The following is a 17,396-nucleotide window of genomic DNA, read 5'->3' as shown; positions in this document are numbered from 1 at the left end:
AGAAACACACCAAGAGACATACTAATCAAACTAACAAAAATTAAATTCAAAGAAAAAATATTAAAAGTATCAAGGGGGGCTTCCCTGGTGGTGCAGTGTTTGAGAATCTGCCTGCTAATGCAGGGGACACGGGTTTGAGCCCTGGTCTGGGAAGATCCCACATGCCACGGAACAACTAGGCCCGTGAGCCACAACTACTGAGCCTGTGTGTCTGGAGCCTGTGCTCCGCAACAAGAGAGGCCATGATAGTGAGAGACCTGCACACCGTGATGAAGAGTGGCCCCCGCTTGCCACAACTAGAGAAAGCCCTCACACAAAAATGAAGACCCAACACAGCCAAAAATAAATAAATAAATAAAATATGAAAAATATATATATATCAAGGGAAAAGCAAAAATTAACATACAAAAGAATCCCCATAAGGTTATCAGCTGATTTTTTAGCAGAAACTCTGCATACTAGAATGGAGTGTCAGGACATATCTAAAGTGATAAAAGGGAAAAACCTACAACCCAGATTACTCTACCCAGCAAGGATATCATTCAGATTCAACAGAGAAATCAAAAGCTTTTCAGACAAGCATAAACTAAGAGAATTCAGCACCACCAAACCACCTTTATAACAAATGCTAAAGGAACTTCTCTAGGTGGAAAACAAAGAAGAAAAAGACCCACAAACCCAAAACAATTAAGAAAATGGTAATAGGAACATACATATCAATAATAACCTTGAATATAAATGGATTAAATGATCTAAACAAAAGACACAGGCTGGCTGAATGGATACAAAAACAGGACCTATATATGTGCTGTCTACAAGAGACCCACTTCGGACCTAGAGACACATACAGACTGAAAGTGAAGGGATAGAAAAAGCTTTCCATGCAAATGGAAACCAAAAGAAAGCTGGAGTAGCAATACTCATATCAGATAAAATAGACTTTAAAATAAAGCCTTTTATAACAGATAAGGAAAGACACTACATAATGATCAAGGGATCAATCCAAGAAGAAGATATAACAATTATAAATATTTATGCACTGAACAGAGGAGTGCCTCAATACATAAGGCAAATGCTAACTGCCATAAAAGGGGAAATCGACAGTAACACAATAATAGTGAGGGATTTTAACACCTGTCTTACACCAATGGACAGATCATCCAGACAGAAAATAAATAAGGAAACACAAGCTTTAAATGACACAATAGGCCAGATAGATTTAATTGATATTTATAGGACATTCCTCCCGAAAGTGGCAGAATACACTTCTCAAGTTCACACAGAACATTCTCCAGGATAGATCACATCTTGGGTCACAAATCAAGTCCAGGAAAATTTAAGAAAATTGAAATCATAACAAGGATCTTTTTTGACCACAATGCTATGAGATTGGAAATCAATTACAGGGAAACAACTGTAAAAAACACAAACACATGGAGGCTAAACAGTGCACTACTAAATAGCCAAGAGATCTCTGAAGAAATAAAAGAAGGAATAAAAATATACAAAGAAACAAATGACAATGAAAACACAGCAACCTAAAACCTATGGGATGCAGCAAAGGCAGTTCTAAGAGGGAAGTTTACAGCAATTCAATCTCACCTCAAGAAACAAGAAAAATCTCAAATAAACAATCTAACCTTACACCTAAAGCAACTAGAGAAAGACAAACAAAGAAAACCCAAGGTCAGTAGAAGGAAAGAAATCATAAAGATCAGAGCAGAAATAAATGAAATAGAAATGAAGAAAACAATAGCAAAGATCAATAAAACTAAAAGTTGGTTCTTTGAGAAGATAAACAAAATTGATAAACCTTTAGCCAGACTCATCAAGAAAAAAAAGGAGAGGATGCAAAATAATAAAATTAGAAATGAAAAAGGAGAAGTTACAACTGACACCGCAGAAATACAAAGGATTAAAAGAGACTACTACAAACAATTATATGCCAATAAAACAGACAACCATGAAGAAATGGACAAATTCTTGGAAAGGTACAATTTTCCAAGACTGAACAAGAGAGAATTAGAAAATATAAACAGACCTATCACAAGTAATGACATAGAAACTGTAATTAAAAATCTTCCAACAAACAGAAGTCCAGGACCAGATGGCTTCACAGGCAAATTCTATCAAACATTTAGAGAAGAGGTAACACCTATCCTCCTCAAACTCTTCCAAAATTTGCAGAGGAACACTCCCAAATTCGTTCTAATAAGCCACCATCACCCTGATACAAAAACTAGGCAAAGATATCACAAAAAAAGAAAATTACAGACCAATATCACTGATGAACATAGATGCAAAAATCCTGAGCAAAATACTAGCAAACAGAATCCAACAGCACATTAAAAGGATCATACACCATAATCAACTGGGATTTATCCCAGGAATGCAAGGATTCTTCAGTACATGAAAATCAATCAGTGTGATACACCATATTAACAAATTAAGGAATAAAAACCATATGATCCCCTCAATAGATGCAGAAAAAGCTTTTGACAAAATTCAACACCCATTTATGATAAAAACTCTCCAGAATGTGGGCATAGAGGGAAACTACCTCAACATAATAAAGGCCATATACAACAAACCCACAGCAAACATCATACTCAATGGTGAAAAACTGAAAAGATTTTGACTAAGATCAGGAACAAGACAAGGATGTCCACTCTCGCCACTCTTATTCAACATAGTTTTGGAAGTCCTAGCCACAGCAATCAGAGAAGAAAAAGAAATAAAAGGTATACAAATTGGAAAAGAAGAACTAAAACTGTCACTGTTTGCAGGTGACATGATACTGTATGTGGAAAATCCTAAAAATGCCACTAGAAAACTCTTAGAATTAATCAATGATTTTGGTAAGATTGCAGGATACAAAATTAATACACAGAAATCTCTGGCATGCCTATGCACTAACAACAAAAAATCAGAAAAAGAAATTAAGGAAACAATCTTATTTACCATCACAACAAAAAGAATAAAATACCTAGGAATAAACCTGCCTAAGGAGGCAAAAGATTGTAGTCAGAAAACTACAAAACACTGATGAAAGAAATCAAAGATGACATAAACAGATGGAGAAATATACCATGTTCTTGGATTGGAAGAGTCAATATTGTGAAAATGATTATACTCTGCAAAGCAATCTACAGATTCAATGCAATCCCTATCAAACTACCAATTACATTCTTCACAGAATCAGAACAAAAAAATTTACAATTTGTATGGAAACACAAAAGACCCTGAATAGCCAAAGCAGTCTTGAGAAAGAAAAACAGAACTGGAGGAATCAGGCTCCCCGGCTTCAGACTATGCTACAAAGCTACAGTAATCAAAACAGTATGCTACTGGCACAAAAACAGAAATATAGATCAATGGTACAAGCTAGAAAGTCCAGAGATATACCCATGCACATATGGTCACCTAATTTATAACAAAGGAGGCAAGAACATACAATGCAGAAAAGACAGCCTCTTCAATAAATGGTGCTGGGAAGACTGGACAGCTACATGTAAAAGAATGAAATTAGAATACTACTTAACACCATACACAGAAATAAACTCCAAATGGATTAAAGTCCTAAATGTAAGACTGGACATTATAAAACCCTTAGAGGAAAACATAGGAAGAACACTCTTCGACATAAACCACAGCAAGATCTTTTTTAACCCACCTCCTAGAGTAATAAAAATAAAAATAAAAATAAACAAATGGGACCTAATGAAACTTAAAAGCTTTTGTACAACAAAGGAAACCATAAACAAGATAAAAAGACAACCCTCAGAATGGGAGAAAATATTTGCAAATGAAGCAACAGACAAAGGATTAATCTCCAAAATTTACAAACAGCTCATGGAGCTGAATATCAAAAAAAGAAACAACCCAATTAAAAAATGAGCTGAAGACCTAAATAGACATTTCACCAAAGAAGACATACAGATGGCCAAGAGGCACATGAAAAGATGCTTAACATCACTAGTTATTAGAGAAATACAAATCAAAACTACAATGAGGTATCACCTCACACCTGTCGGAATGGCCATCATCAAAAAATCTACAAACAATAAATGCCGGAGAGAGTGTGGAGAAAAGGGAGCCCTCTTGCACTGTTGGTGGGAATGTAAATTGATGCAGCCACTATGGAGAACAGTAGGGAGGTTCCTTAAAAATCTAAAAATAGAATTACCATATGACCCAGCAATCCCACTACTGGGCATATACCCTGTGAAAACCATAATTCAAAGGGACACGTGTACCCCAATGTTCGTTGCAGCACTATTTACAATAGCCAGGACATGGAAACAACCTAAATGTCCAATGATAGATGAATGGATAAAGAAGATGTGATACATATATACAATGGAATATTACTCAGCCATATAAAGGAAGACAATTGGGTCATTTGTAGAGATGTGGATGGACCTAGAGTCTGTCATACAGAGTGAAGTAAGTCAGAAAGAGAAAAAAATATATTGTATATTAACGCATATATGTGAAATCTAGAAAAATGGTACAGATGAACCTATTTGTAGGGCAGGAATAGAGACGTAGACATAGAGAACAAACATGTGGACATGGTAGGGAAGGGGAGGGTGGGACAAATTGGGAGATTAGGTTTGACATAAATACACTACCATGTGTAAAATAGATAGCTAGTGGGAACCTGCTTATAGAACAGGAGCTCAGCTCGGTGCTCTGCAATGACCTAGATGGATGGGATGGTGGGAGTGGGAGGGAGGTCAAAAAGGGAGGCAATATAGGTATACATATAGCTGATTCACTTCATTGTACAGCAGAAACTAACACAATGTCGTAAAGCAATTTTACTCCAATAAAAAATAAAAATCAATACCAAATGATAGCAATAGATGCCCAACAGGCAACACATAGGTAAGTACCTAAAGTATGTCAGGGCAAAAAGGAAAGAGCACCAATGAGAAAGGAAGACAAGGGGCTGGGTTTCTAGGCCTTGTTCTGTTACTAGCATCTTCTGTGACTTTGGGCAAGTCAACTGCCCTCCCTGGAACAGTGTCCTTATCCATAAGTGACCTGGATAAAATGACCTCTCACAGACTCTCTATCATTCCCTCACTCTGTCTCTCATTCAGTTCTCAGCCCAGGGAAGACAAAGGGAAACCAGGCTTTCACCCTTTGGGGTCCCTGGACACAGGCAGAATTTCACTCTGGCCAAAGAGAACTCGAAATAGAGTGAACTAGCCTGCCTCCCACCTCCTGGGCCCATCTGAAATGTCCTTTCTCCCACTCACTGGGTTTCCTAAACTATAAAATGGAAATTGGAGCACTTTGTCTTCTAACCACACAGAAGTAATAAAGATTAGCTGGATTTATACCACTCTAAAAAATAAAGAAGTTTTAAAAAGCACCAAAAGTCCCCTGACAGTTGGCCTGGTGAAGTCATCAAGGAACAAAAATACATTCTTGCAATTTGGGTCCATGGTGCTCAGGAAGGGCAGGCAGCAGTGCTTCTGTGCTCTGCTGTGTGTGAACGCCAGCTGGTTTTGCCCATTAGAGCCACAGGCTTACATGGACATCCCTTACCCCTGAGGAGGATAACTAGACATTGCAAGAAAATATATGCTGAGACTCAGTTCCCTCCTTAGCAGAATAGGGGAGGGAGGTAAATATACACAGAAGAGAGTTCTGGGCAAATTGTATGAGAAAAAGAGAAGTCATAGTGTGGAGATCCACAACTCCCCTCTCAAGGATGTATTTCATGGTTTCCAAGACAATTTAGGGCCTTGTTCCCACTTCCCTCAGTAGAAGTTGGGTTTCCATGGTGATGTCAGAACAACAATTCACTGCACCACTTGTGTCTGGAATGTGAGAGTCACTTGGCGTTTGGGCAGGAGCACAGTCCTAAGGCACGGCCCATAGCCACCCACACCAGGCTGAAGGGTCTGTTTGAGGACTATCAATTAACATGCCAACAACTCTGGGGGAGCCCTTACCCTACTGGACCCCAGAGCACTTATAGTTGACAAGAGTATCCTAGTTTTTCTGTTCCAGAAAGCCTAAAAGCAGGATCTCTAAGAGCAGAAACTCACTCTAACATCATTCACCAATTAGCACAGTTGACCACAAGGAAAGATCTGTCAAGACCCCAGCCAAGGAAATGTATTAATACGTATTTAATAAATACGTATTAATTTATTACTTACATTTTAATAAAAAACTTATTAATAAAATCCACCATGGGTTACACATTTCCTGTGGGCCAAGCCCAAGTTGCTAAGCAACTTACAAATATCATCTTATTTCACCCACGCAACAACCCATAAGGTAATCACCATTGCTATGTTATAAATGCAGAAACTACTTCTTAAAGATTGGGGAAACTGCTCAGGGTCACATAGCTCTAAGCGGTAAAGCCAGACCCAGCTCTTCTAAGCCAATTGTTCTCAAAGTGTGGCCCTGACTATTGGCATCACTGGGAAGCTGGAGACAAATGCAAATTCTTAGATGGCCCCGCAGACCTAATGTCACTCTGGGAGTGGGGCCAGCCATCTGTGTTTGAACAAGCTCTCCAAGTGATTCTGATGCACACTCAAATGTGAGAACCACTGTAAATCAAATGCTCATTCCCACTAGCTCCCCCCAAACTTTGCTACACATTAGGCTCTCTGGGATGTTTTTAAAATTCCAGTGCCCAGGCTGTACTGCACACTGCTGAAGTCAGAATATCTGATGGTGTCAGGGTTTTATAAAAATCCCCAGATGATTCCAACATGCAGCAAAGTTGGGAACCACATCCTTGTCTGAAGGACCTACTCAGAGGAGGGCTCTCCTGTAAGGTGGGTCCATGGGAGCCTAGAGGAAGTGTTAGCTAGCAAGTCTTCACTTTTCAGAATCACATCCTAACCCCTGTGCATAATAACTTTTTTGGATGGTCTTAGAATGCTCCCCAGCCCCCTTATCTTTCCCCCAATCTTCGATTAACAAGTCCAGAGTCTGAATAACAAATCTCCCTTTTTTAAATAAAAGAAGCAGTAATATTTGAAATAATGGCTTGGTGCCAACCTTCCAAAACCCACCCCAGGTCACCCCTCCTGATTACTCAGACTGTAACATTTCCAAGACTTCAGACTATTATAAACAAATGAAAACAAGCTGTGAGTCAGAATACCAGAAGTTTGAAAAGATAAGCTGGGTCCATAATTAAAAGTCATAGGCAAATTACAGCCCTGTCAGTTCTACCATCATGGTGTCTCTTCCATGCAGTGCTCCCTCCCCCAGTCCAGCAGCCCTATGACAAGCCCTAGACCCACCCTCATCATCTCAGGCCAGACTATAGTAATAGCCATCCAGCAGGTCCTCCTGCCTCCAATCTCCAGATAAGTGAAAGACTCTGGGCCAAGAGAAAAAGCTACCCAGACTTTGCTCTCAGATAAGGGGAATTTGAGTCCACCCTGAACAGAGGTTGTAGGAAGTTTAGGCTGGACTGGTGAGGGGGTGGAGGATGACCTGAGATACTTTCCAGGGGAGAGACCAAAATGCAAAACTAAGCAAATCATCCAAACGACAGCGCTCCAAGTCAATTTGTAGAGAAACATATTCCAGACGCATCACTAGAGGACAGAACTTATATGCCGTACCTGGAATGGAGACTGGGAAGCAGAACTCAGGGATATTTCCTGAGCTGCTCTTCATAAGGTGTCTGAGGCCTTGGCCATGGGCCAGGGTGGGGAGGAAGAGATGGAGAGTCATGTCCTGACCAAACATTCCCAACCCATTCCCATCCCATCACTAGAATCTGTGAACAAAAATCTTCAAATGGAGCACATCTCCCAAGACTCAAACTTCCAATGATCGCCAGCTTTTTTCAAATTAAAGGTGTTCAAATCCCTTGGCAAAGGAGGCAAAGCCTCCCTTGATGGATTCTCAACAGGAATCTGCAAACTCACGTCTCAGCTTCACAGCATCAGTCATGTCATCCCTCAGCTTGGAGTGCTCTTTCTTGTTCTTCCTCACCTGTGGAAACACAACACAATTTTAAAGAAACACAGCTCAAATGCCACCCCAGGCTGCCCTGATATCCCCAAGGAAAATTACTTCTTCCTTGCTTTGAGCTTGAACAGCATATTGATTTTATCTCCAATTAACACTTACTTCATTTGGGTCTACATTAGAAATATAAATAAATATAAAAATATATGCATGTCATATATAGACTTCATTCGGTTCTTTGTTTTCCTGCCTGTACGTACCAATTTGAAATCTCCTGAACACAGAGATTATCTCTTCCTTCATCTCTGTAGCTCTTCCTCATATGCACAGGAAAAAAAAGAGAAAGACATCATATTATAATGCTTTGCAAATAGTAGGTACTCAAAAAAGTTTGTTGAATTTTCCTATGGGAAAGAGGATAATATTTGATTCTTTTCAACTTATGAGGTCCTTCTTTGTACCAGGTATATACCAGGCACAATGCTGGGTTCTTTTACGTATATTGTATAGACGTTATTTTATTTGGTGCTTATAGCAGTTCTGCCAAGTAGTTCTTGACTTTATTTTATAGTGATGACAAATTGAAATTATAATTGAGTAGTCACAGTTCAGGTATAAAAAGATGGAGTCAGGCAGCCCCTGAGGGTCTCATCTCAGACACATCCCTGCAGCACTGAGAACCTGAACTTCCTTTGAACTGTACCAGACCCAAGGACACCACCGCCCCCATATTCAGAACATCAGCCAGCTGCAACCTTATGGTCTCAAGGTCTCCCCTTATAACTATACAACTCTTTCAGGCCCCAACCAATCCTTACCTAACAAACACCAGGTCCAATTATAATTCTTAAAAAACAACTCATGTAAATAACTGTAACCTTGTGGGTTTTGCCTTTATAAGCCTCCCCTATTTTATAGTCTGTCAGAACACAATTCAAGTGCTTCTTGAAACTGTGTCTCTGGTCCGTAGTCCTAACAAAACCCAAATAAACACCTTTTTTATTTCAATCAGGTCTCCATTTCTTAAATTTTGGTTAACAATAGATAAAGAAGTTAATCAGAGATGTAAAGATATTTACCCAAGATCACACAGTTGGTGAGTATCAGGGCCAGAAGTTGATACTAGAGCAACATTAGCTCTTAACTGGTGTCAAAAAGGAAGGGCTTACCCATTGAGACTTCGGTCATTTAGTCCTATTCCTTATGGTGGGTCCAAGGTATAGGAGGTCTGCAAATGATTCCTAGCCCCAGACCAATTAAATCAGGGTCTTTGACTATGAGTCCAAGCCATCAGTAGATTTTTTAAAGCCACAGGTGATTCTACTCTGCCATCAGCATTGAGAACCACTCTCAATGTTGGCTGCCCACCAGAGTCACCTGAGGGAACTTATAAAGTTACCGAGCATTGGCAGTTCTAAAAGTTTCCCAGGTGAATCTAATGTCAGACAGGGCAGATATTTGGCAAAGATATTTGCGAAACGTTTCCAAATATGAAGAGTCTACATTCTAGGCTACCTGCCACTGGAAGAGATACTCAAATAGAATGTTAGAGTGGAGAGTCGATGAGAGAAATCCAGTGAGCTGTGCTCTTAGAATTTAGAGTTGAAAAGGATACTTAACCCTCATACGCAAGTTGGTTTCTTGACCTCAGGGCTCACATTCTGTGGGAATTCCAAGGATAATGAGTGGTTACCTTCAAGCAAGAGTTAAGAGGATGAAACTACAGCCAAACTGTCACTGTGCCCCAGTGGTCCCTGGAGCTCAGGACACCCTAGTGAGTGGCAGCCATGCCCCTGTCACCAGACAATGAGATAAGGTGTCTGCCTCCTGAACTAAGGTGCCTCATGAGTGAAATGAATATAATCATTTCTTTTCTCATATCCTAAAGTTGTGAAAACGAAACCACAGAAGAGTTGAGAAAAAACTTGGGAAAAATGTCACACAAGTGTCAGGTAAGGAAAGATGCAAATGCTCCTGGTGCACTGGGTGAAGATACACTGCCGGGAAATGAGCTCAGTGAGGGGCGCTGGTGGACGTTGATCCAACAGCCATTGAGTGAGGGCCTACTGTGTGCCAGGTACCTACCCTGCCCTCGAAGAACCTAGAAGAGGAGATGAGGCCCCAGTGTTTGGGGGGGATACACCTCCCTGATGCAAACAGATTTTAGAGATGAAAACTTGAGCTGCCTCTTACAAAACACTTTTTCGAGAGTCAGGAATGATGGGTTAGAAGGAAAAGACCACCTAGGGAATTGTAGGAGGAAGGAATTGATTCCAATAGAGATTTCTGGGCAACAAAGCTTCCCTGGGGAAGTGGCATTTGAGCTGACAAAACACAAAGTGTGCCTGGGCGAATAGGGAAGGAATCGGCATTCCAGAGAGGAAGCAGCCTGAAGGAACAAGCCGGCTGTGTTCCAAAGTGGTGAAGTGATCAGCGTGGCTGGAATGGGACAGAGGCCTTGAGGTCACCTGTGGATGTCAGTCAGATCTTACCTACAAGAGTTGTGCTGGGTCCCTTCAGAGTCAAGGGCTGACAACACTTGCTCTAAGTCCCTAGACTGACTGGGAACTAAGGTCTTGACACAAACTACACAGCTGGTTCTTGGGCGCAGCACGGTGGGGGAAACTGAAGGATAAGATGTGGTTCCTGCCCCCAAGAGGCTTCAAATCTAGTTGGGGGAGACAATGAATGAGCATGGAGCTCTTGCTATCTACGTGACTTAGGAATGTTTTACACTCAGAAGACAATTATTTTCAAAGGTGTCAGATAGGTAAGTTGGCTGAATGTGGTTGTACAGTTTGCACACTGCAGAAAAGTGCCCAGTTGAGAGAGTGACTGAGGGCATCTTTTTGTACTTCATCAGCTTGGGGTTAATGTAATTCACACAAAGACAATGCTTATGCTAGCTGAGGCCCTGACAGCAGCAACTTTAAGAATGATAAGAGATTCAAAAATGAAGAACAACAGCTTGATTGAAAAGCTCAGTGGGGACTTTTAGTGAAAGAAGATGGATTTGAATTGGGCCTGCCAGATGGCAGGATTGGAATAGGTGGAAGGCAGGATGGTGTTCCAGATAAGCAGAACAGCTGGGGCTAAGATCTGGGGCTGGAACAAGCCTGGCAGGTGCTCAAGGCATAATGAGACTTCACTGGGTTAGTACAGATCAGATGAAAATGGACCAAGGAAAAGTCAGCTGGGTTTGGGATCAGGAGGTCAGAGTGGGTGGCAGTGTGCAAACCAGAAGGAACAGGTACTCCTGGGCCTGGCTCGCATGTTCAAATCTGAGCCCTACAATTTACTCACTGGTGACACTGGCAATTATCTTATGCCTCTGAGTCTAAGATTCCTCGTTTATTTTTAAAAAAAGGAAAGAAAGAAACTTCCTTTGCAAGCAAATACACAGAAATAAAATGGAGAAGAGCTTCTTACTTCATAGGGTTATAGATGGGTTTAAGGAAGGAAAACAGTGGCTTCAGGCTGGCACTTAAAACTAGCCTCCTGTTTGCATTTCCTGAGACAGGAGATAGGTGGGCTCCAGGTTAGGCACTTACAACTAGCCTTCTGTTTGCTCTCTGAAATGGCAGTAACAACAGAAACAGGGTAAATACCCAGGCTTTGTCTCCTGAGGGCATTTTAAGATAACAGTCATGGCAGGAACAGAGAGGGACTAAACTCTGAGTAAAGGATCAAGAGGTCACATATTTCCCATCCTTGGGGCAAGGGAGACACTGCACATGTGCAGAATGGCTCATTGGGGGTCAAAAAGAAGGGGGCACCACCCCACAATATGTGATGCTAAGGCCATCCCATAGGCCTCTGGGCTGGAATCCATCTTGGAAAAAAGTTGCGCACGCCTGTTGGGGAGTGTCCAAGGGCAGGTCAGGTGTGGAAAAAGAAACCAGATAATTGGCCAAAGGTAAACAAAGACCCGGAAGACCTGCCCTATATAAATGATTTAACCTCCTCTTTACTACACTCCTCCTCATTAGGGAGGACGCCCACACCCTTTCTCTCTGGGTGTGCATCTCTGCTTGCTTCTATCTTAACTAAGCAAACTGTTTCTCTGTGTGCTCTCCCACTTGTTGTTGTGCTATGTCTCTAGTAATAAAATTTGTACCTGTTTTTACAGTTTTTGCCTTTTGCATTTTTCATTGTGGGCAAGAGCCAGGGGGTCTGGTGGGTAGGATTCCTGATTTTCATCTGGGCTACCCAGGTTCAATTCCTGGGCAGGTAATTAAGATCTCACTTCACACCAGCAATCACTGCTGCCTCTCCAAGATCAGATTGTCTTAGAGTAATAGGCAATAAGGATTTGCTGTAAGTCTTGAGCAGGAATATGACAAGAAGGGGAAACATGAGTCGACCGGCAGCTTTGAGCGAGGGCACCTCCCCTAGAAAGTAGATAGTCACATGGGCTCTGAGGTGCAGATCCGGGGGGGTGGTTCTATGGAGGGGAGGAAGAAGGCAGCATCAGATTTAGATTTCTATTGGTCAGGCAGGAGTAGGCTCAGAGCCCAGTTCCTCTAAAGCTTCTTCTGGTTTCAGAGATCCTGGTCCTCCAAAGTCCCAAGGCTCCCTGTGTTAAAGGGAGAGCCCAGTAGCTCAGCCACTCTGGCCAAGAAGGAACTTCAGCCACTGGCTCTCCGGGAAATAGATGAGAGACCCTAAAATGGGGATTAAAAAGGAAATTCCAGGAAGGAAGTACTAGAAAGAGAGGGTGACAGTGATTGTTAATGTTCATTAAATTACAGACTGTGTGTATCAATCCATTTAATCATCACGATCCTCCTATAAAGTAGAAACTGTTGTTATGGATTCCATTTTACAGAGGGGAAAACAGATACAGAGAGGTCAATCCCCTTGCACAATATTGCTCAACTAGTAGGTAACAGAGGGGAAAGCCTGGCACCAGAGCACTCATGCCTTACCTCTCTGTCATGGTGCCTCACAGAAAACCTGCTAGTGAGAAATGCACAGCAGAGATGAATTAAAACAAGTAACCAGTATATACCCCAAAGAATTGAAAATAGAAATTCAAACATATACGTGCATGTTCATAGCAGCACCATTCACAATAGACAAAAGGTGGATATAGACAAATTGTCCTCCAATGGATGAATGGATAAAGAAAATGTGGTATATCCATACAATGGAATATTGGAATATTATTCACAAAAAGGAATGAAGTACTGCTGTATGCTAATGTGAATGAACCTCAAATACATTATGCTAAGTGAAAGAAGCTAGACAAGAAAGTTACATATTATATGATTTCATCTGTATGAAATGTCCAGATTAAGTAAATCCATAGACAGAACCCAGATTGGAGGTGAGCAGGGGATTGGGGAAATAGGGAGCAACTACTTAACAGGTACATGGTATTCCTTGGGGGTGATCAAAAGTCCTTGGAAGTAGATAGAGGTGGTGGTTGTACAACATTGTGAAGATACTAAATGCCACTGAATTGTACAGTTTTAAATGGTTAACTTTATGTAATGTGAATTTCAGTTCAATTTGGAAAAAAACAAGTAACCAAATCTCAGGATGGGCAAGTCTAGGGAGGGAAGCACCTGCTTGGATGGTGGAGTTCGAATTATACAGAGGTGTAGAATACATATTCAGCCTCTGACTTGTGCACCACAGGCTTATTTAAACCCAACTTTGTGGCATCACTTGTTTGGTGGGAAAATATAATGAATAGTAATGTCTGCTAGTCATCAAATACTTCCCATGTTCCAGGCATTGTACTAAGCACTTTTCTAGCATCATCTTATCCAATCCTCCAACAGTCATCTGTGATAAAAAATACATATTGTCGCCAAGCACAGTGAGCCAAACAGGGGCTGTCAAACTTGCCCAATAGCCTACTCTTAGTAAGTGGCAGAGCCAGGATTCAAACCCTCATCCCTTAGACTGCTGAACAATACATTCTTTCATACTCCTCCCTCTAACACTGAAACTTCAGAATCCCTCCACACACAGGGTTACTCTGGAACTGGGGAGAGTACTGCAGACATCCAGCAACACTTTCTCCAGCTTGTTACAATCCTTCAGGCAAACAGAAGCGAGCTTATTCTCCCACCGTAAGTGTGTCCTAGAACTCCCCGCCTGACAGCGGTTTGAACCAAGAATGGGCAACTCAGCCATGCCATTTCCAATTTCCTTTCCCAGCCAGGGATGGACAGAAGTCATTGGAGCTCAGAGAAATTGCTTTGTCTCTAGTGAATTAAAACAACTTTTAAGCCACTGAGGGCATCTTCTGCACTCTTGCTGCAGAATTATTCAGAAGAGAAGTTTGCATGATAAAGATCCAAACCGATAATATTGAGAGGCCCAGCATCAGAGAGAGCCCAGACTCCTTCCTGAAGCGTCCAAATGTATGGAAATAACGAAGGATATGTCAAACACCCAAGGTGAAGCAGAGGATGAAAAATAGATAATAAATCTTTTCAAGAGGAAACTTGTCACTGGCAAGGAGAAAGCAGTAGAACAGGTCCTATTCCAGGAATTCAGACTGCTTAGCCCTCACTCAAGTGGCAAACAACCCAAGCCTCCCAGACAAGCCAGAATTGAGGAAAATTGATGACACTGAGGAAAGTAGAGTAAGATAGTAGAATCTGATGGAAAAGAGGAGAAATCTGGTGACCCTGGGCATTAGAAACCTCAAGAAATAACTAGTACTACTCCCTACTCACCCCCCTTCACCCCCCTCAAAAAAGAACCCCCACACTTCAGCCCGTGTTTGAGATCTAAGAAAGATATGTAGCTAGTTGAGCTCTCCTTGGGCACAATTTATAAAATAGATAACTTTTGAAAAAAGCTCCAATTTTTCTTTTTGAAAAATATTCAAGGTCATTGCTTGTTATTGATAATTCTTAAATCTATGATGAAAAATATTAGCAGAAGAAATGTGAAGGTAAGTCCTGATTTGGGTGAAGAAATTTGTCAAAACTAGGAACTCCACATGCCAGCTTCTCCACCTGCCAGAGGTACAGACCCAACCCCCAAACTTGCTTCCCTTATTGTTGAAGTGTGGCCTTATGGTGGGCTATTTAGAAAATTGAACAGGAACAGTTCTGAAAGTGCTGATTAGAGACTGGCCACTTTCTGAGGTAACTTGGTTATCAGTAGGAGAAAAAGAGTATGGGCCTTGAGCATGGGTTCAGACCCCAGTGCCTCATCTTACTGGCCAGATGACCTGGGTATGGCACTTCCCCTCTATGGCCTTCAGTTTTCTCATCTAAGACAGTAGACTATCATCTTCTAATTTTTTTAAATTCCTTTTCACTGAGAACACACATGTTCTACACGATGGTTGGTAAAGCTTCTGAACTCTCACGCCTCACTGACTCTGGTCCCCTCTGAATTAGCAGACGATGCCTTTCTTCACATCACCTTGTTCTTCTTCATAAGCTATTTTGAAAGCCTTTTGCTGTTTTACCTGAGGGTCACTTCTCTCTTTCCTGATTATGGCTCCCCAGCTGCACAATGATAAGAGTTGTTTAATTTCTTTGAGCCACAGTGTTTTCCTATGCAAAACAGGGGTAGTGAATATTAAGTAATATCTAACTCTCATGATTTTGAGAGGATAGAGTGAATTAACATGTGTGAAAATGCCTAGCATATAAAAAACATGCCTATAAAGATGTCATTTTCATCTTTTCCTAAGACAGGAACCCCAAAAGAGAGGTGGTATCTCTCCACACACACTAGTAAATATTTTCTCTCTGAATATCTCCATTTCAGGTCATATTAAGCACACATTTGGGACATCATCACTAGGTATACATGAGAGGGTGTCTAGCCAATTACTAAGAGGAGGGAGGCATATTAGTGAGGTTAATTAAAGCCAGCTGCTATAATAATCAACCCCCAAATTTCAGGAGTTTAACTTAATAAAGATTTTGCATCCCAGTTCAATGCCAACTTCAACGTTCCTTGGTAGCTCTCCCCCAAGCACTGAGTGATTCAGGGATCCAGGTTCGTCTTACTGAGACCAGTCTGGAAGTGCCATACTTCATTTCTCCCCACATCCTATTGGCCAGAACCCAGTCACACGGCCCCACTCTAACTGCAAGGGAAATGGAAACAGTCTTCCTGTGTGACCAGAGGAGCATAGAAACAGTTTGATTCACATGTGGCTTCCCCCGACACAGTCTGGAAGGCACCAGAAGAGGAGTACTAACCCACTCTACCTGTTGCCTTAAGAAACATCAGCATCTCAGTATCCTGTGACATGAGCCTGGCCAGGGACCACCCTGCTCCTGAGAAATTTGTCTGTTCTTAGTCCAAGTGGGGCATGTCCTGGGAGAAATCTAAGCCTCCTGAGCAGGATGTGAGAATCCCACTCAGTAGCAGGTTGACCTAGCCTTCTACCTGTGCAAGTCCTGGGAGTGAGTCTTGACTCACCTCACAAGGGGAGGGGTACCAGTGAGAGCCAATGTCTCTGCAGGAACACAAACACTTAACAGGGATACCATTACAGAGAGTATATACAGCTCTTTCTCGGCTTATGATGGGGTTACATCCTAATAAACCCATTGTAGGTTGAAAATATCATAAGTTGAAAATGCATCTAATACACCTAATCTACCAAACATCATAGCTTAGCCCAGCCTACCTTAACCATGGTCAGAACACTTGTTAGCATACAGTTGGGCAAAATCATCTAAGACAAAGCCTATTTTATAATAAAGTGTTGAATATCTCATGTAATTTGTTGAATACTGTACTGAAAGTGAGAAACAGAATGGTTGTCTGTGTACACAATGGTTGTCAGTGTATCAGTTGTTTGCCCTGGTGACCACGTGGCTGACTGAGAGCTGCGGCTGCTGCCCCGCCCAGCATCACAAGAGGGTATCGGCCCCCATATCACTAGCCTGGAAAAGAGCAAAATTCAAAATTCCAAGTATGCTTTCTCCTGAATGCACATTGCTTTTGCGCCATCATAAAGTTGAAAAATTCTAAGTCAAACCATCGTAAGTTGGGAACCATCTGTATATAAAACTATTCCAGAACTGTTTCTTATTTTGGCAACCCATCTTCTTTCTGCCATATGGCCCTTGGGAAAGGGGAGGCTAAAACCAATTCAGGAATGTGAAAGATAGTACATAGGGAAAGATACTGTCCAACAAAAACAATGACAAATATTTCCCTCCCGATGGGGGTGCAAGAGTGAAAGTGGAAGGACAGGACTTCAGACACCAGTGTCCTAGACCTTCTGCATACATAAGTCCCAAGAGAGAAGTTCCTCACTCCCCAAGATGCTATCAAGTCTCCTTCTCCCCTTTCAAATCCATTCTCCAGCCTTCTCCACACTGCTCTGTGCCCCAAGAGGCTGACCTTGTGGACACCTTAGCAGGCTCACTGGCTCTCTCAGTTCCATTTGGGTCCAGCAATGTGTCCTTGTCACATGTAAGAGACTGGAGGAT

Source organism: Eschrichtius robustus, chromosome 20, assembly GCF_028021215.1.
Source record: "Eschrichtius robustus isolate mEscRob2 chromosome 20, mEscRob2.pri, whole genome shotgun sequence".
In the NCBI taxonomy this organism is placed as follows: domain Eukaryota; kingdom Metazoa; phylum Chordata; class Mammalia; order Artiodactyla; family Eschrichtiidae; genus Eschrichtius; species Eschrichtius robustus.
This window is presented reverse-complemented; position numbering follows the sequence as displayed.